Source organism: Oncorhynchus tshawytscha, linkage group LG09 (genome assembly GCF_018296145.1).
Source record: "Oncorhynchus tshawytscha isolate Ot180627B linkage group LG09, Otsh_v2.0, whole genome shotgun sequence".
Classification (NCBI taxonomy): domain Eukaryota; kingdom Metazoa; phylum Chordata; class Actinopteri; order Salmoniformes; family Salmonidae; genus Oncorhynchus; species Oncorhynchus tshawytscha.
Genome location: NC_056437.1, coordinates 81,487,416 through 81,515,146, shown reverse-complemented (window position 1 = coordinate 81,515,146; position 27,731 = coordinate 81,487,416). Strand labels below are relative to the sequence as shown.

Sequence of the window (27,731 nt, the reverse complement as noted above, 5' to 3'; positions counted from 1 at the left end):
CTGAAGTGAGAGGATAACTATAAAAGTGAGTAAAGACCTCCATTCCAGACACTAGACTCACTTGATGTGTTTGAAGTTGGATGAGGATCCTGAACAGAGTGAACGTGCCATCTCCTGAGCCGAGAGTATGTTGCCTGTCTTCATCACAGACTGTGTTCACCCCATGTAGACAACAAGGGGAAATGCATGCTGAGTTCTGTACTGCAGTCTAACTAAGCCAGATATTAAACTCCTCATACCGTGTAACTTTTTTGAAGCCAGCTTGCTGAACTTCTGTTTCACTTGGACACGGCCCATTAAGAAGCTTGGTCTTGAGACTGACTTTCAGGATATCCCCACTGGTGCAACAGTAGAAATAGTATAGCTGATCCCAGCCTTCCTCAGGGATCTGTACCATGAAGCAATAGTAAGTTATTCAGGCTGCAAACTGCAGTATGTTGAGGAAATAGCACTCTCACAAATGTATCAGGGCTCTACAGCCTACATTTTCCAAAATAGGTGCACACATGCTCCTTGTATGAGAGGTCAGCATAGAGCCCTGTGTATGTGTTAGTGCACTGTATGTTCTGATATTGTAATTTGTATAGAACAAGAAGGCACGCACTCTGTTAAAGCTCCCAATTCACAGATTTATTGACAACGTTTCGATCCGAAACGGATCTTAGCCGATTTATGACCTGACGAAGATCCGTTTCGGAACAAAACGTCAATAAATCGGTGAACTGGGAGCTTTAACAGTATGTGGGCCTTCTTGTTCTATACTAGTATTCTTTATTAGCCCAGCACCTATGTTTGTAAGAATCTGGTATGACCACAAACTCTTCTGATATTGTAATTACCCAAATGCATTTCACAATTGTTTTCAGCTGCCCTGTCTGACATTCAGTGGACCTAATCTTGTGGGGAAGATTACATTCCCAAACGGGGAGAGTGTCACTACAAGAGATGATCAATATCCTTGTAGGCCTTTAGTTGTGACATTTCATTAGAAGGTGTGCCAAGCCAAAACTATACAAAAATAGCTATTTAAATATACATACTGTTCTGCCTATAGAAAGATGTTGTCACTTGTGTTGCAGAGTAAGGCAGTGACCACCACTGTGGGCTGAGGCCGGGCTTCCACAAATGGATTCTCTGTTTTCTATATTCCATACCACTATATGGAAATTACAGACACACAGTTATTCAGTTAAAATGTATGAATACAACTATTTGTAACTATTATATTATAACAGAGGATCTGAGTCAAATGTCAGTATTTGACACACTATTGCTATGGCTAGTACCTGCCATCATCGTGACCACCAAGGGTCACCAGGTACTTGACATTGGGGGGAGAAGGCCAATCCTTCCACCTTTACTAACACCACATGATATATTAAATCCTTAAATGTATGACATACTAAAAGCAAAACTGGTTCCCTATGAAGATATGTAGAAACTCCCTCTCCAAATGAAATCTTTGATCACATTATCGGGTCTAACCAATGATGTATATAAACTCTGGATGACTTACATGACTTAATTGTTTTTCATTCTGCATATTTTATGAACAAATCCTGATGAATGAGCTCCCTGCTTGTTATGACTGACATGGGACTGTGGCCAAAGACAGACCCCAGTGGAAGAAGATTGTTGCTGCAGGTAGCCTAGTGGTTAGAGCATTGGGCCAGTAACTGAAAGGTTGCTAGATTGAATCGCTGAACTGACAAGGAAAAAAACATGTTGTTCTGCCCCTGACAAGGCAGTTAACCCACTGTTCCTAGGCTGTCATTGTATATAAGAATTTGTTCTTAAGTGACTTGCCTAGTTAAATAAAGGTTACATTTTTTTTTTATGTCCCACCCAGGATGAAGAGGTAAAGACACATATGATTGGTCGTAATGTGTCAGGGACTTTCTCACTGTGATTTTCTGAGTGTCAATTTTAGTGCCCATTGTCTTTATTTTGATAGTACTGGCTGGTAAAGAGAAAGCAATGTTGAGCCATGTCATTTTTTTGTTGCAACAATGACATTTCAGTCCAGGAGATAAAACCGGAGGACAATCAGAACACAGCAATTCCTGCAGATGGATGTGTAAAAAGACAGAAGAGGTGTAGGACAATAGGACACCATGTCATCACTGAAATATCTAGATCAACAAAACATAGCATCTTAAATTGATCCCCATATAATTGAAAATGAACAGACAAATCCGTCATAAAGAACCCTTCAAAATGAATGGTGAAACTTAAAAACAGTGGTCTAAAAATCCCAGCGTTGGGTCTCCGTGTGCAATGGTGATGTTACAGTAGTTACGCTGTAGTAATCTAAGCTTTTTCCCCCTCTGATACCGTTGTTCAAAAGCTATTTGAGGAACAGCATGCTCATTGAAGAATAGACAGGAAAGAGAGGAGACAGGGCTCCACCCATTCTAAGACATTGTTGTTCTCCCTGCATGGGCAGCCCTGAGACCCTCTACTGGCAGCACTCCAGTGTGACCACAGGCTTTAGATGGGCCTGATTGGCTCAGCAGGTCTCAGCTGGTGGCTAATTGGATAAGCTTTTAATCTTCACACTATCTCCGCCCTGCTGGATCAGAGGCACAGGGAGACAGAGATCAGTCCTTTGGTAAAATACTTAGCAAACATTTTAGGGGTGTAATATTCACACTATCCTTATGGACAACAGAAACATGACTACCTAAAGATAACTAACAGGATGCATTCAGATGATAATAATTTCATCTGATTTGGAGACTGTGAGGTATGTGGCAGGGTTAAAAACCAACATCCTATACTGGCATTTTGACCTCATGTAAGCATTTTTTTTATCAATGTTTCGATTGGAATCAGACAATTCAAATAACATTAAATTAAGAGATTTAAACTTTCTTTTTTTCTAAAAGGACAATGTAGACAAGTGTTGAAGTCTCTGTTATTCTTTTTCTTGTTTGAATTTTACCCCCTTTTCTCCCCCATTTCGTGGTGTCCAACTGTTTAGTAGCTACTATCTTGTCTCACCGCTTCAACTCCCGTATGGGCTCGGAAGAGACGAAGGTTGAAAGTCATGCATCCTCCGATACACAACCCAACCAAGCCACACTGCTTCTTAACACAGCGCGCTTCCAACCCGGAAGCCAGCTGCACCAATTTATCGGAGGAAACACTGTGCCCTGCCCGCTGCAGGAGTTGCTGGTGCGAGATGAGACAAGGATATCCCTACCGGCCAGACCCTCCCTAACCTGGACGACGCTAGGCCAATTGTGCGTCGCCCCACGGACCTCCCGGCCGCGGCGGATTACGACAGAGCCTGGGCGCAAACCCAGAGTCTCTGGTGGCACAGCTGGCGCTGCAGTACAGCGCCCTTAACCACTGCGTCACCCGGGAGGCCGAAGTCTCTGTCATTCTACTGGGGTTTTATCAATTTATGTTTTTTACCAAACCACAAATAAACTCTCTCTCATCTGGCCTCAATGACCCTGCACTGCCTGTAGACTGTCATTCCAGCAGGCTTCTATTACACAGCACAGAAGTGTTTATAAAGTATACCCACACAGGCCAAAATAGAGTAATTGATTGCTCCTCTGCTCATACTCCTCCGCGAGTTGTAATATTTTTATTCTTAAGTCCTGTGAATGCATTTCCAAACAGCCTTCTCCAGTTACTATAGCCATACGTTGTACAGATGTTTCCATATGAATCTGGAGTCCATTCACACTTAGCATACAACCATGTATTACTGATGAATGTTAAAATATCAATGTTACACAGTGGTGGCTGAACATGTTGGCTCAGGCACATACCAGGGAAGAGGACACAGGGGGTATCTGTGGGTTCCCGTTGGGGTGGTGGTTTGTTGCCAGCTGTTTGAACCACATGTTCAACTTCTCCAGATGGTGGAGATGTCTTCGTGAATGTGTGTGTCTGTGTGCGTTTGAATGAGTTAGTGTGTGTTTCAAATCCAATTTGATTTGTCACATGTGCCGAATACAACAGGTGTTGACCTTACAGTGAAGTGCTTACTTACAAGCCCTTAACCAACAATGCAGTTAAGAAAAAAAGTGTTCAAAAAGTATTTACTAAAAATAAACTGAAGTAAAAAATAAATAAATATAAGAAAAAGATCAAATAAGAATTAAGAAAAATAACAAATAATTAAGGAGCAGCAATAAAATAACAGTAGCGAGGCTATATACAGGGGGTACTAGTACAGAGTCAATGTGCGGGGGCACAGGTTAGTCGAGGTAATTGAGGTAATATGTACATGTAGGTAGAGGTAAAGTGACTATGCATAGATAATAAACAAGGAGTGGCAGCAGCGTAAAAATGGGGGTGTGGGTTGGACAATGCAAATAGTCCGGGTAGCCATTTGAGTAACTGTTAAGCAGTCTTATGGCTTGGGGATTGAAGCTGTTAAGGAGCCTTTTGGTCCTAGACTTGGCGCTCCGGTACTGCTTGCCGTGCGGTAGCAGAGAGAAGTCTATGACTTGGGTGACTGGAGTCTTTGACCATTTTTGGGGCCTTCCTCTGACACACCAAGTATATAGGTCTTGGATGTCAGGAAGCTTGGCCCCAGTAATGTACTGGGCCGTACGCACTACTCTCTGTAGCACCTTACAGTCAGATGCCGAGCAGTTGCCATACCAGGCGGTGATGAAACCAGTCAGGATGCTCTTAGATGGTGCAGCTGTAGGATTTCTGAGGATCTGGGGACCCATGCCAAATATTTTCAGTCTCCTGAGGGGGAAAAGGTGTTGTCGTGCCCTGTTCACAACTGTCTCAGTGTGTTTGGACCATGATTGTTTGTTGGTGATGTGGACACCAAGCTTCTGGAAACTCTTGACCCGCTCCACTTCAGTCCCGTCAATGTTAATTGGGGCCTGTTCGGCCCTCCTTTTCCTATAGTCCATGATCAGCTCCTTTGTCTTGCTCACATTGAGAGAGAGGTTGTTGTTCTGGCACCACACTGCCAGGTCTCTGACCTCCTCCCTATAGGCTGTCTCATCTTTGTCAGTAATCAGGCCTACCCCTGTTGTGTTGTCAGCAAACTTAATGATGGTGTTGGAGTCGTGCCTGGACACGCAGTCGTGGGTGAACAGGGAGTACAGGAGGGGACTAAGCATGGGCCCCAGTGTTGAGGATCAGTGCGGCAGACGTGTTGTTTCCTACCCTTACCTCCTGGGGGGGGCCTGTCAGGAAGTCCAGGATCCAGTTGTAGAGGGAGGTGTTTAGTCCCAGGGGCTTTGTCAGCACTATGGTGTTGAACGCTGAGCTGTAGTCAATGTACAGAATTCTCACGTAGAATTCTCCTTTTGTCCATGTGGGAAAGTGTAGTGTGGAGTGCGATTGAGATTGCGTCATCTGTTGATCTGTTGGGGCGGTATGCGAATTGGAGTGGGTCTAGGGTTTCTGGCATGATGGTGTTGATGTGAGCTTTGACCAACCTTCCAACAGAAATTAATGTACTTCTGGTGTACCAAAATGCAATGAGTCTGTCGTGCATTGCAGTGCGTTCTGTGTGGTGCATACGTTGGATTTATCAAATGTATGCATGAAATTGTATGTGTAGATTGCTTGACAGAAATGGTAGCAGAAAGTGAATGTTGAACTTTGTTGCACACATATCCAAATGATGCTGCGTACCATTTTGTGCAGTGATGCAGTAGGTGTGATCGAGGCGTAACAGAATGATCCCAGTGACCTGGACATCCTCTGATATATGAAGGGAAGGTGTCCCTTCCCAAAACCCTCCAACGTAGTCCTCTGAATCCTGCGCTTCAACGTCTCCTAACTGGGTAAAAGTGCCCAAATTTGAGATAATTTAATTTACAAAACTCCCCAAGGACTTAAATGATTTATTTCGAAAAGCCGTCCGGGTTTCTGTATCTTTTCCTTGTACTTTGCTGCCTTTGGCATGGCTTCATCCTGTTTATCCATATCTTTATAATATTTTGCAACATTTGAGAATAACGGAATTCATTTCGAGGCCAATGTGCCACTTTTCTGTAGAGATTTCCCATCCGGATACCGTGAGGAGGACAGAACACATGCACACAGAGGTGACACCATCTTGGAGCCAAGGCACATCAACACATCGACTCTGTGAAGTCAATAAACATCCCTCATACATTCCAACACTTACTGAAACCCTTCATGCACACAGGTATGCTGTGGAAATTACCACCAGGGACACCTGAAGTCAATATTACATTAATAAGTATTTATTATTAGCCAGCTGTCGGTCGGGAGCTCCCTCGGGGCAGTCCCGTTAGTTCTCTTATATACTGCTTACACAAACAAGTTATATTGGCATGATTAACATTATTCATTATCCATAATTAATTCATCATTAATGTTTGGTTCATGTATGTGAGAGACCAATACCTTACGAGACTTCCTCTTTCCAAGCTGAGACCTTGAAACTGAGATAACCCCCTTTGGTCTCAAAGCAATGTCCTGGGTGTACTGCCAAATTGCTTATACTAATAGTGAGAATTCCTCCCAGGCATGATCATATGTGGTTCAAAATCAATAGTTGTTTAGTAGTGCAAAAATATCAGAAACATGAACTTGCTTGACCATGCTGTAGGTCATAGAACTATTTGTTAGCCTACTGTGGTAAACTGTGGGGTGTTGGGTTGAGCGTGCAGAGATTAACACAGAGACAGGGAGGTTTTAGTTTGCTAAGACATAAAATGAACATAACAGAGAAAATCACATAGGTTTGGCTCAGTCTTTCTTCTCAGCTTTTGTTCTGTGTCGGTCTCTCCCTGTCCTTCCTCGCAGTGTGCCACAGTGCTCCTTTTATTTGGCCTCCACGGCTGGTTGGCACTTTCCCCTTATTACCTCCACTTGGAGCTATCTGTGTCGGTGTGCCCAGCTCATGTACTCCCAGCAGAGGGAGCCAACGTCGCATCACGTACCTCCCCTCTATTACCATCCCCCGGGGTAGACCTCATGGGATACCACCCCCCCTTAGCCCTGACTGGGTGGGAGGCATGCTCAGGGCTAGATTTGCATTTGCAGCCATGCTGGGCCCCCGACCTGTGGATGACAGAGAAAGAGAATTGTTGTAAGGACAGGAAGCAGCGAGTGACACGGTCATTCGTGTCCTTACCTCTTGCCACCCACACAAGGGGTGCATGGTCAGTGATCAGGGTGAACTTCCTACCGAGGAAGTAATACTTGAGGGTGTCCAGTGCCCACTTCACGGCGAGGCACTTTTTCTCGACAATCGAGTACTTCTTCTCCCTCGGGAGGAGCTTCCTGCTAACATACACGATTGGGTGCTCCTCACCTTCCTGCTCTTGGGACCGGCCATCCCCTAATGGCAGCGATTTTTTTTCTTGGGGCTTCACATTTCCCCTCCCGATCTGATAGCCCAGGTACTCCACCTTGGCGTAGCCCAGCTTGCACTTGTGGGGGTTCGCTGTCAGATCTGCATCCCGTAGCACATCCACCACTGCCTGTAACCTACAAAGATGTGACTCCCAACTGTCACTGTGCACAACTATGTCATCCAAATAAGCAGCCACGTACTCACTGTGCGGCTTCAAGATGCGGTCCATGAGTTGCTGAAAGGCCGCAAAGGAAGAACCCGGTAGTGGTATAGCCCCCCCGGGGTGGAGAAGGCAATCTTCTCCCGGGAGGCCGCTGCCAGCGGCACCTGCCAGTACCGCTTTGTCAGGTCCAAGGTGCTGACGTATCTCGCCATCCCCAAGTGGTTGATCAGTTCGTCCACACTGGGCATGGGGTAGGCATCGAACTTACGGACCTCGTTCAGGCCCCAGAAGTCATTGCAGAAGCGGACGGTTCCGTCCAGTTTCGGATCCAGCACTATAGGGCTAGACCACTCACTGTGGGACTCCTCCAGTAACCCCATCTCTAACATTGGCATCACTTCCCGCTGGACCACCACCCTGGCTTCTGGTATTCGGTATGGCTGTTTATGCACTTTTTCTCCTGGACATGTGTGGATATGATGTTCCACGAGATCCGTGCTCCCTGGCACCTCGGAGAACACGGCTGTATTCTGCTGGACCAACTCTCTGAGCTCTTGTCGTTGTGTCAGGCTGAGGTCTTCACCCATTGCAACTTCGACAGAGGGCAGGCTCTGCTGTGGCCGGGTCCACGTTACGCACAGCGTAAAGCTGGAGGGGTTTTCTCTGCCCCGTTTGGTGGACCTTATAATTGATGTCACCTACCCGCTCAATGATGTTGTAGGGCCCATGCCACATAGCCAGGAATTTACTCTCCGTTGTAGGGATCAGCACCAAGACCTTCTCACCTGGTTGGAACTCTCGTGGTTGGGCCCCCCGATTGTAGACACGCTCCTGGGAACATTGCACCTGGGCCAAGTGCTCTCTCACCATTGGCCAAATCGCCATCATCCGCTCCCTCATTACCTCCACATGTTCTACTACGCAGCGAAGGGGGGTTGGCTGCTCTTCCCATACCTCTTTGGCTAGGTCCAGCAGTCCGCGGGGCCGACAGCCATATAGGAGTTCAAAGGGGGAGAACCCAGTGGATGCTTGGGTACCTCACACACTGAAAACATCAGGTTCGGCAGCAGCTGGTCCCAATTCCTCCCATCTCTCTCGATGACCTTCTTCAGCATCTGTTTTAGGGTCTTATTGAAGCGTTCAACTAGCCCGTACATTTGTGGATGGTACAAACTGTTTTATTTGTAATAGATTACAGACATCTTTCATCACACGAGACATGAACGCGATGCCCTGGTCCATCAGGATTTCCCGCGGAATACTCACCCGGCTAAATAAATGGAAGAGCTCCAGTGTGATACCTTTTGCTGCCTCCGTGTGTAGCAGGATTGCCTCAGGATACCGGGTGGCGTAATCCACGATTACCAGGATGTATTGGTGTCCCCTCGCGGTCTTCACCAACGGACCCACCACATCCATTGCCACCCGCTCAAATGGCACTCCTATAATGGGCAAGGGAACCAAAGGTTTTCTATAATGTACCCTCGGAACTGTGATCTGGCACTCTGGGCAACTACGGCAGTAGTCCTCCATGGCGTGCTTGACTCCGGGCTAGTGGAACCGGTTCCCGATCCGCTCCCTGGTTTTCTCCATCCCAAGGTGTGCCCCAAGCAGGTGTGTGTGGGCAAGGTGCAACACAGTCCTAACATACTGTCTGGGTATGAGTAACAAGTCTTTTGTCTCCGCATCGTGCTTTACTACCTGATACAATAAATTATGCTTGATGGCGAAGTGGGGGTAGCACCACTCACTTACCCCAGGTAACACTACACCATCCATCGCAATCACCTGGCCCCTAGCGTTCTGGAGATTGGGGTCTTCTAACTGGGCCATCCCGAACTGACCCGTGAGGATTCCTGTGTCGGGAGGTCCATCTAGGGCCTCCACCTCCATAAATGGGAGCCTGATGTCTTCCTCGTACAGTGGCTCACTCGCTGGTGCGGGGTCGTCTCCCTCCTCTGGGTCCGACTCGGGCCCAGTGGACACCTCTCGTGGCAGGGGGTGGGTACCGTCCTTTTCCCTTTTCTTCCTACCTCACGTGCACGCCTCCCCAGGTCCCTCCTCCACAGTGCCTGGAAGAGAGGGCAGTCTCGCCCGAGGAGAATGGACACGGGCAGGTAAGGAACAGCCCTCATGCGCATCTGGCACTCCCCCTTGGGGTGGTTATCCTCACCTGCACCATTGGGTACCTCTTTGTGTCCCCGTGAACACATGACACTGTCACCTCCTCGTCCCCCAGTTCATCCTTACCCTCTCGTGTGAGTCACTGCGGATGGGCCAGGGTCACCATGCTGCCGGAGTCCAGCAGAGCGCTGGTGTCGATGCCATCGATTCGTACAGGAACCATCGGAGGGGGCGTCTCGGTGTGTGCCCAACAGGAGGTGACATAACTCGCCATCTGGGTTACCCCAGAGCTGGGGGATGCGGAGGGCATGGCCTCCTTGGTGTTCTGGTGAATTTCCACATTACTCAGCAATTCCTCCAGGCTCTAGGGGTTCTGCATGCTCACCGTCTTCTTCATCTCGTATGGCAGGGCCTGAAGGTATTGATCCAGGACAAGCTTGTCGATCATTGGGAGGGATGGTACGTCAGTCAGTAGCCAGCCCTTGGTCAGGCGCACCAGGTCGCTCATCTGAGCACAGACAGAAAGGGTGGGGTCAAAGGCCCAGTCGTGGACCAGTTGTGCACGGCGTGCGAGGCTGAATCCATAACGGCTCAGGATCTCACGTTTGAGTCCCTCATAATTTGCAGCCTGGTCAGCGTTCAAGTCAAAGTAGGGCTTCTGCGCCTTCCCAGAGAGGTAGGGTGCCAACAAGCTGGGGGATGCGGAGGGCATGGCCTCCTTGGTGTTCTGGTGAATTGGGCTTTGGCCATCTTTCCCTCTGTGCCATCCTCTCGAAGGTACACAAATACGTCTCCATGTCATCTTCCTCCCTTAACTTAGCCAGGAACTGATTCGGGCCAGACTCCTGAGCCCTCCCAGCCTTTAACTGGGCTACTTCCGGTACCGGTCTGCGGATTTGTTGGCGCTGCTTCTCCAGTGCTTGCTCCTGGAGAGCCGGTTGCTTCTGCTGGCTGATGATAAACTGAGCCACCAGCTCCTCCATGGTAATCTCCGTAAACTAGACCCCACGGCACCCAAAGCTACTGAGTTGCCCGCATTTTCCACCATATGTGGTAAACTGTGGGGTGTTGGGTTGAGCAGAGATTAACACAGAGACAGGGAGGTTTTAGTTCACTAGAACATAAAATAAACATAACAAAGAAAATCACATAGGTTTGGCTCGGTCGTTCTTCTCAGATTTTGCTCTGTGTTGGTCTCTCCCCATCCTTCCTCATGGTGTGACACAGTGCTCCTTTTATTTGGCCTCCACGGCTGGTTGGCACTTTCCCCTAATTACCTCCACTTGGAGCTATCCGTGTCGGGGTGCCCAGCTCATGTACTCCCAGCAGAGGGAGCCAACGTTGCATCACACCTCCCCTCTATTACCATCCCACAGGGTAGACCTCCTGGGATACCACACTACATGCAATATGCTTTGTGGACTTCCCCGGACAGATGTTGCTCTCTGCTCTGCGGTTTTGTGATGAAACAGTGGTGTGGTGGAATTTGTTCTGCTACTGTGTCTTCTTATTGTCTCGACCTTATGCTTATATATTACAGTGGCAAGGCATATGAACAAGCAGGGTATAGAGTAGAGGTCGACCGATTAATCGGAATGGCCGATTAATTGGGGCCGATTTCAAGTTTTCATAACAATCGGAAATTGGTATTTTTGGACACCGATTTGGTCGTTTTTTTATTGAATCTTTATTTAACTAGGCAAGTCAGTTAAGAACACGTTCTTATTCTCAATGAAGGCCTAGGAACGGTGGGTTAGCTGCCTCGTGCCAGATCAGAGGCAGTAGGGATGACTCGGGATGTTCTCTTGATAAGGGTGTGAATTTGACATTTTTTCCTGCCTGCTAAGCATTCAAAATACATACTTTTGGGTGTCAGGGAAAATGTATGGAGTAAAAAGTATATTTTCTTTAGGAATGTAGTGAAGTAAAAGTTGTAAAAAAAATATATAAATGTTAAAGTACAGATATCAAAAAACGACTTAAGTAGTACTTTCAAGTATTTTTACTTAAGTACTTTACACCACTGTGGAAACACTGCGTCTGCCTGTTGCACAGGGCAGCTGAATCATTTGCACCTACTACCAACAGTGCAAGACAGGAAAAAGCAGGAATGCAAGGCTTTATCTTTGTTTTTTCTTATAGAAAATGTTTTCCAATCTACTAGGAATGCCTTGGCAATCGACTGTTTGGTGACCACTGTGTTAGAAACACATTTGGCAGCAATTACAGCTGAGTCCTTCTGGGTAAGTCTCTAAGGCCCCGATTCCGACCTGAGTTAAGCGCCCGTAAATGGAACATAATTCCTTTTTTCTATCTGCATATTTTGACCTTGAACTTAAGCATGAGAATAGCATGCTATTCACCCACTATTAGTTTGAGGTCGTGCCATTCATCCACTGCCATCACCTCATGTTTCAGCTTGATAATGCACAGCCTCATGTCACAAGGATCTGTACACAATTCCTGGAAGCTGAAAATGTCTCCGCTCTTCCATGGCCTGCATACTCACTAGACGTCACCCATTGAGCATGTTTAAGATGCTCTGGATTGATGTGTACAACAGCATTTTCCAGTTCCCGCCAATATCCAGCAACTTCGCACAGCCACTGAAAGGTGGGACAACATTCAACAGCCTGATCAACTCTCTGCAAAGGAGAGTTGTCGCGCTGCATGAGGCAAATGGTGGTCACACCAGATAGTGACTGGTTTTCTGATCCACGCTCCTATTTATTAGAAACATTAATTCATGCAAAAGTGTTTTGAAACATATACTATTCTTATTTACAAGAAGTTACTCCAAAATGACACTACATTATTAGGGAACAACATCATCTGGCACACCACCAAAACAAACAGCAAATGCATCCAATAAATGTTCATCATTATGGAACTCAGACCACATGTAGCAGGTTAATCCTGGAGCATGGTGCACGGTTCGTGAGACTGGACCGTTGTCATACATGTCTGTGATTCGTGAGAATTGGGGTAGAATTATTGTTCAACACCTATTTTTTTATTCATCAATATATTTAGTGCGTAAAGACTCTCCAAACAAGTTTGGATTTTTATTCATAGAAACTTTCCTAACACTAAAATGTGCCTTAATAATCTACAAAATCAGAGTATTTTTAAATCTACCAGTTGGTGCTGAAATTGAGACAAATATACATACAGTGCATTCGGAAAGTATTCAGACCCCATGACTTTTCTCACATTTTGTTACATTACAGTCTTATTCTAAAATGGTTTCAAAAATGTTTCCCCCTCATCAATCTACATACTACCCCATAATGACAAAGTAAAAAAAAATATATTTTTTGCAAATATGTTCTGTCCTCTTTTCCTTTCACCACCAGGTGGTGATGTACCCCAGCGTGGGGCATTTTCTGGAAGTACCCTACATGCCCCACTGCCCGTCAGGCTTCCATCCTGCGGTTGGTCAAGTGGTGGTGTTTGTGGGAAAGGCTAAAGCCCACCATCAGGCTCAGCTGGACCTGTGGAGGAGGGTTCAGGAGTTCTTCAGGAAACACCTGGAGGGGAACAACACTGCCCAGAAAGCTACGTTATATACTAGAGGGTAAGACCAGTGTTTCCGTCAGGAACATTTGCCAAGATGGCGTAGCAGTCGGACGTCTTGTCGTGTTGTGTCCCTTGTATATATCGTATATATCGTTTTTTAAACATATTTTTCTTCGCATATCTTTTAAAACATTTTGCTAAACCTCAACTTCTAAATACTCTCCTGCAACCCGCCTCACCCAATGTAGCTATTTTTCTCTAAAGTACTTATATTTACTTCGGATCCCCTCAACTGAAGCTAGCCAGCTAACTACCAGGTATCAGTCAACAAACCATAGCTAGCGGTCTTCAGCTAACCGGTCATCAGCTAACCTTTAGCTCGGAAAGCTCTCGCCAGTTCGAACAACGCGACTCTAACCAGAGCATAACGGACCTACATATATTTGTTTTATCCCCGGATTCCCACCGTAAACGGAACATTTTCAGCTGGGTCTTCACAACTAGCTAACTAGCTAACCGCAACCCCGGATGATTACTCCTGGCTAGTGTTTCCACCCACTTAGCTTGAAGCTAGCCCGGCCAGAGCTCCTGTGCTACCACCGAAGCATACTCCTGGGCTACAATATCCGGACCCACGACCGGTCTATCAATGTCACCGCATGAAGAGGCATAAACAGACTCACCCCATCGCGACGCCCCCCAAAGGCTAACTTTCTAGCCCTTGCTATCTCCTTGCTTGCTAATTCGGCCTGCTAACTGCTAGCTTGTTTAGCCCCGGTCCGCTAACTGCTACCTTGTTTAGCCCCGGTCCGCTAACTGCTACCTTGTTTAGCCCCGGCCTACTAACTGTTAGCTTGTTAGCACAGGCCTGCTAACCGTCTGAATCGCCGCGCCCCAAACACTCACTGGACCCATATTTACTTTCAATCTCTTTTCGATTTTTAAATTTGTTTATACCTTCCGGTAACCTGCCTCACCCAATGTGATACGGAATCGCTATTATTTTTAATTTTTAGAACACACTCAAGAACCTCCAGAAGCTAACCAGCTAACTAACTACAAGCTATTTAGTCACTGTTAGCCACTGCTAGCGGCTTTTACCTTACCTGGATAATACTCGCCAGTCCAGCTTCCCTGCCCCATCCACCGCTGCCCCCTGGACACTGATCACTTGGCTACATAGCTGATGCATGCTGGACTGTCCATTAATCACGGTACTCCATTCTGCTTGTTTATGTTTTATCTGTCGGCCCCAGCTGCACTCAGGCTCTGTGTGTAGTTAATCCGACCCTCCCTGCCTAGTCATCGCCATTTTACCTGCTGTTGTTGTGCTAGCTGATTAGCTGTTGTTGTCTCACCTACTGTTTTAGCTACTGTTTTAGCTAGCTCTCCCAATTCAACACCTGTGATTACTGTATGCCTCGCTGTATGTCTCTCTGAAATGTCAATATGCCTTGTATACTGTTGTTCAGGTTAGTTATCATTGTTTTAGTTTACAATGGAGCCCCTAGTTCCACTCCTCATACCCCTGATACCTCCTTTGTCCCACCTCCCACACATGCGGTGACCTCACCCATTACAACCAGCATGTCCAGAGATACAACCTCTCTCATCATCACCCAGTGCCTGGGCTTACCTCCGCTGTACCCGCACCCCACCATACCCCTGTCTGCGCATTATGCCCTGAATATATTCTACCATGCCCAGAAATCTGCTCCTTTTATTCTCTGTCCCCAACGCTCTAGGCGACCAGTTTTGATAGCCTTTAGCCGCACCCTCATTCTACTCCTCCTCTGTTCCGCGGGTGATGTGGAGGTAAACCCAGGCCCCGCATGTCCCCAGGCACCCTCATTTGTTGACTTCTGTGATCGAAAAAGCCTTGGTTTCATGCATGTCAACATCAGAAGCCTCCTCCCTAAGTTTGTTTTACTCACTGCTTTAGCACACTCTGCTAACCCTGATGTCCTTGCTGTGTCTGAATCCTGGCTCAGGAAGGCCACCAAAAATTCTGAGATTTCCATACCCAACTATAACATTTTCCGTCAAGATAGAACTGCCAAAGGGGGAGGAGTTGCAGTTTACTGCAGAGAGAGCCTGCAAAGTAATGTCATACTTTCCAGGTCCATACCCAAACAGTTCAAACTACTAATTTTCAAAATTACTCTCTCCAGAAATAAGTCTCTCACTGTTGCCGCCTGCTACCGACCCCCCTCAGCTCCCAGCTGTGCCCTGGACACCATTTGTGAAATGATCGCCCCCCATCTAGCTTCAGAGTTTGTTCTGTTAGGTGACCTAAACTGGGATATGCTTAACACCTCGGCAGTCCTACAATCTAAGCTAGATGCCCTCAATCTCACACAAATCATCAAGGAACACACCAGGTACAACCTTAAATCTGTAAACAAGGGCACCCTCATAGACGTCATCCTGACCAACTGGCCCTCCAAATACACCTCTGCTGTCTTCAACCAGGATCTCAGCGATCACTGCCTCATTGCCTGTATCCGCTACGGAGCCGCAGTCAAACGACCACCCCTCATCACTGTCAAACACTCCCTAAAACACTTCTGTGAGCAGGCCTTTCTAATCGACCTGGCCCGGGTATCCTGGAAGGACATTGACCTCATCCCGTCAGTTGAGGATGCCTGGTCATTCTTTAAAAGTAACTTCCTCACCATTTTAGATAAGCATGCTCAGTTCAAAAAATTCAGAACTAAGAACAGATACAGCCCTTGGTTCACTCCAGACCTGACTGCCCTCGACCAGCACAGAAATATCCTGTGGCGGACTGCAATAGCATCGAATAGTCCCCGCGATATGCAACTGTTCAGGGAAGTCAGGAACCAATACACGCAGTCAGTCAGGAAAGCTAAGGCCAGCTTCTTCAGGCAGAAGTTTGCATCCTGTAGCTCCAACTCCAAAAAGTTCTGGGACACTGTGAAGTCCATGGAGAACAAGAGCACCTCCTCCCAGCTGTCCACTGCACTGAGGCTAGGTAACACGGTCACCACCGATAAATCCATGATTATCGAAAACTTCAACAAGCATTTCTCAACAGCTGGCCATGCCTTCCGTCTGGCTACTCCAACCTCAGCCAACAGCTCCCCCCCCGCAGCTATTCGCCCAAGCCTCTCCAGGTTCTCCTTTACCCAAATCCAGATAGCAGATGTTCTGAAAGAGCTGCAAAACCTGGACCCGTACAAATCAGCTGGGCTTGACAATCTGGACCCTCTATTTCTGAAACTATCCGCCGCCATTGTCGCAACCCCTATTACCAGCCTGTTCAACCTCTCTTTCATATCGTCTGAGATCCCCAAGGATTGGAAAGTTGCCGCAGTCATCCCCCTCTTCAAAGGGGGAGACACCCTGGACCCAAACTGTTACAGATCTATATCCATCCTGCCCTGCCTGTCTAAGATCTTCGAAAGCCAAGTCAACAAACAGGTCACTGACCATCTCGAATCCCACCGTACCTTTTCCGCTGTGCAATCGGGTTTCCGAGCCGGTCACGGGTGCACCTCAGCCACGCTCAAGGTACTAAACGATATCATAACCGCCATCGATAAAAGACAATACTGTGCAGCCGTCTTCATCGACCTTGCCAAGGCTTTCGACTCTGTCAATCACCATATTCTTATCGGCAGACTCAGTAGCCTCGGTTTTTCGGATGACTGCCTTGCCTGGTTCACCAATTACTTTGCAGACAGAGTTCAGTGTGTCAAATCGGAGGGCATGCTGTCCGGTCCTCTGGCAGTCTCTATGGGCCTGCCACAGGGTTCAATCCTCAGGCCGACTCTTTTCTCTGTGTATATCAATGATGTTGCTCTTGCTGCGGGCGATTCCCTGATCCACCTCTACGCAGACGACACCATTCTATATACTTCCGGCCCATCCTTGGACACTGTGCTATCTAACCTCCAAATGAGCTTCAATGCCATACAACACTCCTTCCGTGGCCTCCAACTGCTCTAAACGCTAGTAAAACCAAATGCATGCTTTTCAACCGTTCGCTGCCTGCACCCGCACGCCTGACCAGCATCACCACCCTGGATGGTTCCGACCTTGAATATGTGGACATCTATAAGTACCTAGGTGTCTGGCTAGACTGTAAACTCTCCTTCCAGTCTCATATCAAACATCTCCAATCGAAAATCAAATCAAGAATCGGCTTTCTATTCCGCAACAAAGTCTCCTTCACTCACGCCGCCAAACTTACCCTAGTAAAACTGACTATCCTACCGATCCTCGACTTCGGCGATGTCATCTACAAAATTGCTTCCAACACTCTACTCAGCAAACTGGATGCAGTTTATCACAGTGCCATCCGTTTTGTCACTAAAGCACCTTATACCACCCACCACTGCGACTTGTATGCTCTAGTCGGCTGGCCCTCGCTACATATTCGTTGCCAGACCCACTGGCTCCAGGTCATCTACAAGTCCATGCTAGGTAAAGCTCCGCCTTATCTCAGTTCACTGGTCACGATGGCAACACCCATCCGTAGCACGCGCTCCAGCAGGTGTATCTCACTGATCATCCCTAAAGCCAACACCTCATTTGGCCGCCTTTCGTTACAGTTCTCTGCTGCCTGTGACTGGAACGAATTGCAAAAATCGCTGAAGTTGGAGACTTTTATCTCCCTCACCAACTTCAAACATCTGCTATCTGAGCAGTTAACCGATCGCTGCAGCTGTACATAGTCTATCGGTAAATAGCCCACCCATTTTTACCTACCTCATCCCCATACTGTTTTTATAAATGTACTTTTCTGCTCTTTTGCACACCAATATCTCTACCTGTACATGACCATCTGATCATTTATCACTCCAGTGTTATTAATCTGCAAAATTGTAATTATTCGCCTACCTCCTCATGCCTTTTGCACACAATGTATATAGACTCCCCTTTTTCTACTGTGTTATTGACTTGTTAATTGTTTACTCCATGTGTAACTCTGTGTTGTCTGTTCACACTGCTATGCTTTATCTTGGCCAGGTCGCAGTTGCAAATGAGAACTTGTTCCCAACTAGCCTACCTGGTTAAATAAAGGTGAAATAAAAAATAAAAAATAAAAAACATAACCGGGAAGATTTTAATTTACCAGACATTTTACAAATTTACTGGACATTCGTTTGCATTCAGATCCGACTAAAAAGAGAGAGGGAAAGAAACTGCCGACCTGGCAAGGCCAGTGCCATCAAAAAACGAGGGATAGCCTATTGGCCAATAGAGGCACATTTGAATTGTCCTTAACAGCCTATAACAAATTACAAAAACACTTCAGTGTTTTAGATGTGTAGCATAAGCAAACATGTATGGCCTATTGTTTTATTGTTTTTTACTTTCCTAAAACAATTGTCCACCTTGCTGTTCATCTGTCGGAGATTTGAGCACTAAATGCATCAGGGCATTGCATGCATATGCCTTTAGGCTTAGACGTCCACTGTATGATATCAATATTTTAAAAATACGTCAAATAAGAGAAACTTATTCCTTGCCCCAGAGACGGAGAGAGGAGATATGCCAGTGGCATGCTACGACACCGCCATGCATTTGTCAGATGGTTACAGCGTCTGCAAGATATAGGTGTACAGAAGGAGGCTTATTCATACATTTTCAATCAGAATATTTTTATAAAGATAATCATTATATTGTTTATAGGAGTAACTCTGCTAGGCCTAAAACTTTCCTCCTCACATAAACTTAAACTATCAGTCGTTTGGAGCGTCGGTGCGCACTGCCTTCATAGTCCTGCAGCAGTACAAGTTTAATTGGCGCAAAAGTTTCTAAACTTTATTAGGGAAATATCAGAAGTCAAGTCATTGTTTATAGAGGAAATATGAGCAGGCTATTATATTGCGGTAAACACACCATTATACAGTTATATAATTTGGCCGTCGAAAAAATACATTTTTTACAGAATTAAACACACTTTTGAAGCAATTGCCAACAAACACTGTGCCTACCGTTCCCATCAAATGACAGCAGTAGGCTAATAATATTTATTTTACAACAGGCCCACTTCTTAACCTATTTTAAACTAAATACAAAGCACACACAGATTGGATTTAAAACGAAAATGTCTCAACAGAATTATGCAAAACACGTTTTAAATATTTCAAGAACTGGTTTAGATTAATAAATAGGCCTACAATAATAGCCATATACAATAATAGGGTAATGATAAAGCAAATTATTATAAATGCGAAAATAAATACAAGTTCCAAATAGCGAGTTGCACAGGAGCCTGCATTTGGACGTGCCAACGTTCTTCTAATCTTTGTCTACTACAATTTTACAACTTGGTCACACAGAGGACCTTCCCCTTGTAGGCATTTCACTGTAGACATACTTCTTTTCCCCTCTAACTTTCATTTGACCTAATAACCGAAGAAGGATATAAAAAAATTGTTAATCGCTCAGCGCTATTGAGCAGGGCCGGACTACCGCATTTGGGGCCCAGGGGCACAACATTTTGCCATGGTGCTGAGAGTAAAAAATTTGCAGTTTTTTATAATGCTATAATACACAAATTGCTATCATATGCAATGCCCGTTCGGTAATCTGTCCCTGCGAGTGACTAACAAAATCAATGGAACCCTGTGGTATTCAGCCATGGTTACTACAAGTTTACATAGATGGCAAGACTAATTTACCAATCTAAAAATTGTTAGCTAACATGGATAATTGAGTGACTGACATATCAAAATTAAAACTGCTGATGCACAACCAAATTTCAAAATTGCACCTTGTGTATTTTACTGAGGGTTGCAAAATTCTGGGAACTTTAAAACAAATAATCCCTGGTTTTACAGATATCTTGGTTGGAGGATTCCGAATTTCCTGCTTATTCCCTCCTGATTCTGGGAATCTGTTTTGGAAATTGATCCGTGGGCATCAAAATTAATTACAGATGTTTTTGCTACTGCTTCTCAAGAGGGACAAACAGTAATATTGCATGTTTTTTCTAGTTTATTTTAAGGGAGTATGCGAGGCACAGACGTTCGCTTTGCTTAGCCGAGTTCTGCTAGGAACAAACCAAACCTATTATGAGGGCGCCTTAAAGGTTAGGTAAGGGTAGGAACATCCCAAGGATCCCGGGATGGCACTTATCCCAAGCAATAATGCAAGAGGAGGACCCCACATAAGATAATTATTGTAGTAGGTGTAGGGTTGCACATTTTGGGGAATATTCAGAGGTGGAAACATTCCGTGGGAATGAATGGGAATATATGGGTATTAACGGAAATAAATGCAAATTAATATTAATACCATTTTAAATGTAGATGTTTTTTGCATTGGATTATATTTACCATATAATATGGAGACAGAAACAAACCTTTTACCTTATCATAAGTAGACATAATTGCAAATTATTAAATCCTTCCAATAGAAATAAAAATAAAAACTATTTAGTTAGGAATTGAACTTTAATTAAATGAGTTGACTCTTCACGTGGAATGATTTCACTGAACAACAAAAGAAACGGAATATTGAATGATCCATAGCATCTCCCAAAAATGTTTTCAACATACATCTGTAAAATGATAGTCTAGAAACTAAAGCTTTGAATGTCTTCCTTTCAGGCTTCTCTGTCTTCTCCCTGGATCTCCTCAATGTCCACCTCTTGAACATCAGACTCTGAGGGCTCATCTTCTCTGTCTTCTCCCTGGATCTCCTCAATGTCCACCTCTTGAACATCAGACTCTGAGGGCTCATCTTCACTGTCACTCTCTAACCATGTTGAGGATGGCTTGTTGTCAGGCTTAAAAAGCCTCAAATTTGCCCAGATGGCCACCAATTTTTCCATCCATGTTTTGGTCAGACTGTTGCGTGCTTTGGTGTGTGTGTTCCCAAACAAGGACCAGTTGCGCTCTGAGGCAGCTGATGTTGGTGGGATTTGGAGGATGATGGATGCAACAGGGGAAAGAGCCTCAGATTCACAAAGTTCCTTCCACCAGGTGGCTGATGCAATATGACAGTCGTGCCAACATATCTCATCTCCATCCCAAAGCCCTTGCTTGGAAGTGCACTTTTCCAGACTGCCAAGAACTTTGGCCTTATCCAGGCCAAGGTGGCGAGACATGATAGTGATGACACCATGGGCCTTGTTGATCTCTGCACCAGACAGGATGCTCTTGCCAGCATACACTGGGGTCCACCATGTACGCTGCGGCATGTGTGGGCTTCAGGTAGAACTGCAATTTCCTCTGCTTGGAGCAACAGTGAAGTGGGCAGGGCAGTATGGATTTATTCTCTTACATTTGCAAGCAGAGTCTGAACATCAGACAGGATGGCATTGTCTCCCTCAATCTGTGCAATGGCTACAGCTATAGGATTCAGGAGTTTCAGGAAGCTTACCACTCTCTCCCAAAATATATCATCCAGGAGGATCCTCTTGATTGGGCTGTCCATATTGGCAGACTGCGATATGGCCATTTCTTGGAGAGACTGCTTCCCCTCCAGGAGACTGTCAAACATGATGACAACACCACCCCAACGGGTGTTGCTGGGCAGCTTCAATGTGGTGCTCTTATTCTTCTCACTTTGCTTGGTGAGGTAGATTGCTGCTATAACTTGATGACCTTTCACATACCTAACCATTTCCTTGGCTCTCTTGTAGAGTTTGTCCATTGTTTTCAGTGCCATGATGTCCTTGAGGAGCAGATTCAATGCATGAGCAGCACAGCCAATGGGTGTGATGTGGGGGTAGGACTCCTCCACTTTAGACCAAGCAGCCTTCATGTTCGCAGCATTGTCTCTCACCAGTGCAAATACCTTCTGTGGTCCAAGGTCATCGATGACTGCCTTCAGCTCATCTGCAATGTAGAGACCAGTGTGTCTGTTGTCCCGTGTGTCTGTGCTCTTGTAGAACACTGGTTGAGGGGTGGAGATGTAGTTAATTATTTCTTTCCCATGAACATTCGACCACCCATCAGAGATGATTGCAATACAGTCTGCTTTCTCTATGATTTGCTTTACCTTCACTTGAACTCTGTTGAACTCTGCATCCAGCAAATGAGTAGATAAAGCATGTCTGATTGGAGGGGTGTATGCTGGGCAAAGAACATTCAGAAATGTCTTCCAATACACATTGCCTGTGAGCATCAGAGGTGAACCAGTTGCATACACAGCTTGAGCAAGACATTCATCAGAGTTTCTCTGACTACGTTCTTCCATTGAGTCAAAAAAAACTTCTGATTCCAGGAGGACCATGAGCTGTTGCTATCGATAAGGTGTCTGATTCATAATTTTCCCCTCTTTTAGAAGTAGAGGGTCTTTTGTCAGAGGTTGCTTGTTGTGAGCGCTGAGGGAACGTTATGCACTTGGCCAGATGATTCTGCATCTTTGTTCCATTCATCACATATTATTTGGCACAGTATTTGCAAATGTACATAAGGCTGTTTAGAAGTGTGCAAGATCTTGAGAATCAACTGTACATGTAATGGAAGAATGCTTTGTGCATGCAGAGGGTTGCAATTCCATTCAATTGGGGATAGTTTAACTAAAATATGCCACAAAACCTAGAGTTGCCTTATGTGTATCCCACCAAAAAGGTTCACTGTTATAAGTTAACTTTTTTTGATGAATTTAAGCAAAGTTCCCAAAATTCCTGGGCTTAACTTCCCATGTAAAATTTCTGACCCTTTTGCAACCCAAGGTAGGTGTCATCTTAATTCACAAACACTAACAGGTACTGAGGGTAGAGATTCTGTTACTTGTTGTTTGTGTGAAATGTTTCTATTCTGGGATAGTTGTTCACTGAAATGTTATCATTAGTTGCTTATGCTAGTACAATGTAAATAAATGTCTTGCGCTTTCCGTTATAATGTTAGGTCAAATTCACAGGGTAAAGTAATTGATTGTAAAGGATTAGCCAATCAGTGGCTAAAGACCACTCACTTACATTGATTGACATATCCCTTTATTTTGAATAAGACCATGAAATTATGAAAAGGCCATGAAATTCGGAAATAGATCATGTGATACAGCGCCATTAATGAAGCGATAAATGTTATAATGAAAAAATCCATTGGGAAATACAACGTGTCATTATGAAATAAAATATGGTAACATTTATATAGAAAAGTGACACTATGAAATAAGATAATGACCAGTATTCATTATTCAAACTTTTTAATTAATACAAATTTGTGTCAATCTCTCCTCCTGTTTTTAACATTATAAGCAGATGTATCGTGCACACCATAATTTATTGGCTGGTAAATCATTTTGGGGGATTTTGACCTAAGGCCTTGACTTTATCCTAATGAGTCCTTCACAGTATGCAAGTGGTCGCCACTACCGTCTATCAAATAGCAACATGCAGTTGTTAAAACATATATTTGTGTGTGTGTGTGTGAGTAAGTAATAATCATCTCTGGGGTTGGCAGATACCAACAAATACAAATACCACATTTCCCTTTTAAGACGCAGGTGCCTTTCCATTTTTCTGTCATTGCAAAGTTACACAGAACGTGCTCAGGAGGAGGGAAGAGTTTAGATTGTATATCCTATGTGATTGTGCCTCAACTTTTCATGAAAAAACACATGCTCCAGTACTGTACAGTTTAGAGATACCTAGTCCTTTGATGTAAAGAAGTGATGCTAGCAAAAAGTACATTCATGTAAACACAGAACTCTCCCCCTCAGTTAAAAAGAAAGGGCAAAGTATGTCTTTAAAAGTGTTCCAGTTTTGATTTATAGGTTTATGCTTAACTAGCATTATGTACCCAATGTCATCAATACATTATGGACTGTATTCACGAAGAACTCTGATTATCAACCCCCAAGGGAAGTAATCTCTGTGGAAAGCCTCAAATAACAAAAATAGATGAAGTTAATGTGCTGCTCTATGGCTTGCTCTGTTAAAGCAGTGAATTTTTTTTATTTTTAAAGCTGAACATGGAGAGAGAATTTTCCAATGTGGTTTTCTGTGAAGAAGTAAACCTCATCCTAGATGTGGCCCACAGAGACCATCTGGTTGAGTCATAGCTATGCCGTCTGCTTTAGGAACAAACAATCCCTTAGCAGAGAATACAATGCACTGTCATTGTCATCGCATTACACTACTATGACATCTGCCGCTCACACACGTCTCACTGTGCGATCAATCATCCATTGTGTTTCCATGGTAATGACTAAATAAATACTTTGGTAGTCATTAACCCAATCTGGAATAAATTGAATTCTCTGTTAGTAAATGCTCTTCAATATATCCTACTGTGGTGGTTAATGTTCCTTTCTGTCTGTGCTACTAGTGATGATCTGGTACTCCTCAGGGTGGTAGCAGACACTTCTAACCAGAGTATACAGTATATGTTGCTTCTATTTGTTTCACTGTTAGAATCAAATACTATTTGTTAAACTATTAGTCCTTTCTTCATATCAATAGCATTGTAACCAGATTCTGTTATGAATAAACATGAGCCAAGGCTTGTGGTTTTTGAAAACGTTGTTTATCTGGTAGGCCCTAACACAGTGCAGAGGTTTCATGCCCACTAACTATAGGTATCTATAATTATATAATTTGGTGGGTGCTTATATTTGTCCTATTTCATGCATGTAAAAGTGTGTATTAATATGCATGTGTGAATTGGAAATGTGTATTTTTGCATATCCCAACTCACCTTGAGACACCCTCGGAAAATGGGGTCATGGCCAGGGTCTGCCATTATCGACCCTATTTGTACTTTGTAATGCTCATGGTTCTTTATCTCTATCTCCATGGTTCTTTATCTCCATCATTGTTGTTTATCTATATCTCCATGGTGCTTTATCTTCATGATCTTTACCTGTCCCTCCCCTCCCCGCTGGCAATCGTCCACCTGGCCGTGCTGCTGCTCCAGTTTCAACTGTTCTGCTTGGAGCTATGGAACCCTGACCTGTTCACCGGACGTGCTACCTGTCCCAGACCTGCTGTTTTCAACTCTCTAGAGACAGCAGGAGCGGTAGAGATACTCTTAATGAACGGCTATGAAAAGCCAACTGACATTTACTCCTGATGTGCTGACTTGCTGCACCCTCGACAACTACTGTGATTATTATTATTTGACTCTGCTGGTCATTTATGAACATTTGAACATCTTGGCCATGTTCTGTTATAATCTCCACCCGGCACAGCCAGAAGAGGACTGGCCACCCCTCATAGCCTGGTTCCTCTCTAGGTTTCTTCCTAGGTTTTGGCCTTTTCTAGGGAGTTTTTCCTAGCCACCATGCTTCTACACCTGCATTGCTTGCTGTTTGGGGTTTTAGGCTGGGTTTCTGTACAGCACTTTAATATATCAGCTGATGTAAGAAGGGCTATATAAATAAATTTGATTTGATTTGAATCATCTTGTAGCCTCTGGTGGTGACGATGGCTGTCAATCACACCCATGCTGTGGGCGTTCTGCACAGTAATCATCAGCCTGCTAGTCTCAGGAGTGAAGCCACAGATCTTATCATCATTCCAGGCTGAAAGAAAACGGCACAAAAGTCAATGACTGGGAGAAATACAAACATGAATGCATGACAAAGTATTGTTTTTCTTTCATCCGAGTTAAAAATGGCACAACTGTTGTTGCCCAACTAAATCACCACCAGAGGAATGCATTTGCATTTCCAGACAGCAGACATGGCTTACAATAGAAAGCCCCTGAGTTTCTGCTGCTAAGAAATGGAATGGGAAATCCACCACTGATGATGCTCCTGCCGTCAATCATGAATTCCACAGCGTTGCAGCCAGGTCATGTTGGGCACAGTGATATGTAGCACTTCTTCAGAGGTCTCCGTATGCCATATCCAGATGTCATTCTCAGAACGTGGCAAAGAGCTCAGATGAGCCACTGTGAGATATACATCAAGATATATACATTAAATTAAAGCACTTATCAGCCCATAATGAATTTATTTAGCTATTGACAATGACTCTGATAAACTTTGGAGGATGTAGTATCTTGCTTCTTAGATTGTTGGCACCGGACACGTAAGTACGTTTTAGAATTTAATTGTCACGTAGAATAACGTTACCGGAATGCACCTGGCGTATATTACCGGAGGCTTTTCCGAGCATGGTTACATGGCATACATTTGAAGGCTAGCATAAGGCAAACACTGTATTGAGTCAATACTGCCATCTATTGGAAAACAATACTTAACATATATGTACCAGGTTACCAAATGATTGTGTAGCCCCCTCTACTGGTTTCAATTGGCTTCAAAATGAACAGCCAGTCAAGCAGAAACAGTTTCCTATTTGCATTCAATAGGGGACTGACCCTGCACACAAATGGAATGTGATGGCATATATTATGTGACCTTTTAGCCTGTTGTTTCACTCACATCGTTCACCGCGCTGTTATGGCTGGAGGTGATCAGGTGATGAACTCCTATTTGAAGTCAGTGTAGCTGAAATGGCAGATCTGTGTTGCCTCTGTGCCCACAAAGATCTGGTGACCATCACCACGGGGCGCTATGGATGTCACCCCTTTCCAGCTGAACCTTCCTGCCAAAGAGAGTAGAAACCAAAGAATACATGTACAGGTAGTGTTCCTTGAGTAGTACAGTGGTGTATTAGATGCTTTTGGAAAATGCACACAGGATTACTGAAGTGAGAGAATAACTATAAAAGTGAATAAAGACCTCCATTCCAGACACTTGACTCACTTGATGTGTTTGAAGTTGGATGAGAATCCTGAACAGAGTGAACGTGCCATCTCCTGAGCCGAGAGTATGTTGCCTGTCTTCATCACAGACTGTGTTCACCCCATGTAGACAACAAGGGGAAATGCATGCTGAGTTTTGTACTGCAGTCTATCTAACTAAGCCAGATATTAAACTCCTCATACCGTGTTCCTTTTTTGAAGCCACCTTGCTGAACTTCTGTTTCACTTGGACACGGCCCATTAAGAAGCTTGGTCTTGAGACTGACTTTCAGGATATCCCCACTGGTTCCACAGTAGAGATAGCTGCCTTCCTCAGGGATCTGTACCAAGAAATAACAAGTTATTCAGGTTGCAAACTGCTGCAAGATTTACTGCAGTATGCTGAGGAAATGACGCTCTCACAAAGGGTCATATTCACGTGTTTGAATGTTTCAGGGCTCTACAGTGCGACTTAATTTCTTTGTGTGTGCCTACATTTTTCAACATAGGTGCACATGTACTCCTTGTATGAAAGGTCAGCATGGAGCCCTGTGTATAGCCATGTGTTCTGATATTATAATTACCCAAATGCATTTCACAATTGTTTTCGGCTGCCCTGTCTGACATTGTTTGTGTATAATCTTGTGGGGAAGATCAAGTTCCCAAACGCGGAGAGTGTCGTTACAAGAAGATGATCCAGATCCTTATAGGCCCATAGCTGTAACATTTCATTAGAAGGTGTGCCAAGCCAAAGTTATACAAAAATAGCTCTATTTAGATATACATACTGTTCTGCCTATAGAAAGATGTTTTCACTTGTGTTGCAGAGTAAGGCAGGGACCACCACTGTGGGCTGAGGCCGGGCTTCCACAAATGGCTTCTCTGTTTTCTATTTTACACACCACTATCTGGAAATTACAGAAGCACACAGTTATTCAGTTAAAATGTATGAATACACCTATTTGTAACTACTATATTA

The 27,731-nt window shown here is 44.7% G+C and overlaps 1 pseudogene; it reads right to left on the bottom strand.

Annotated features, from left to right (window-relative positions):
- Positions 1-13,024: 13,024 nt before the first annotated feature.
- Positions 13,025-27,731, bottom strand: part of LOC112234517 — a 34,772-nt pseudogene continuing 20,065 nt past the window's right edge.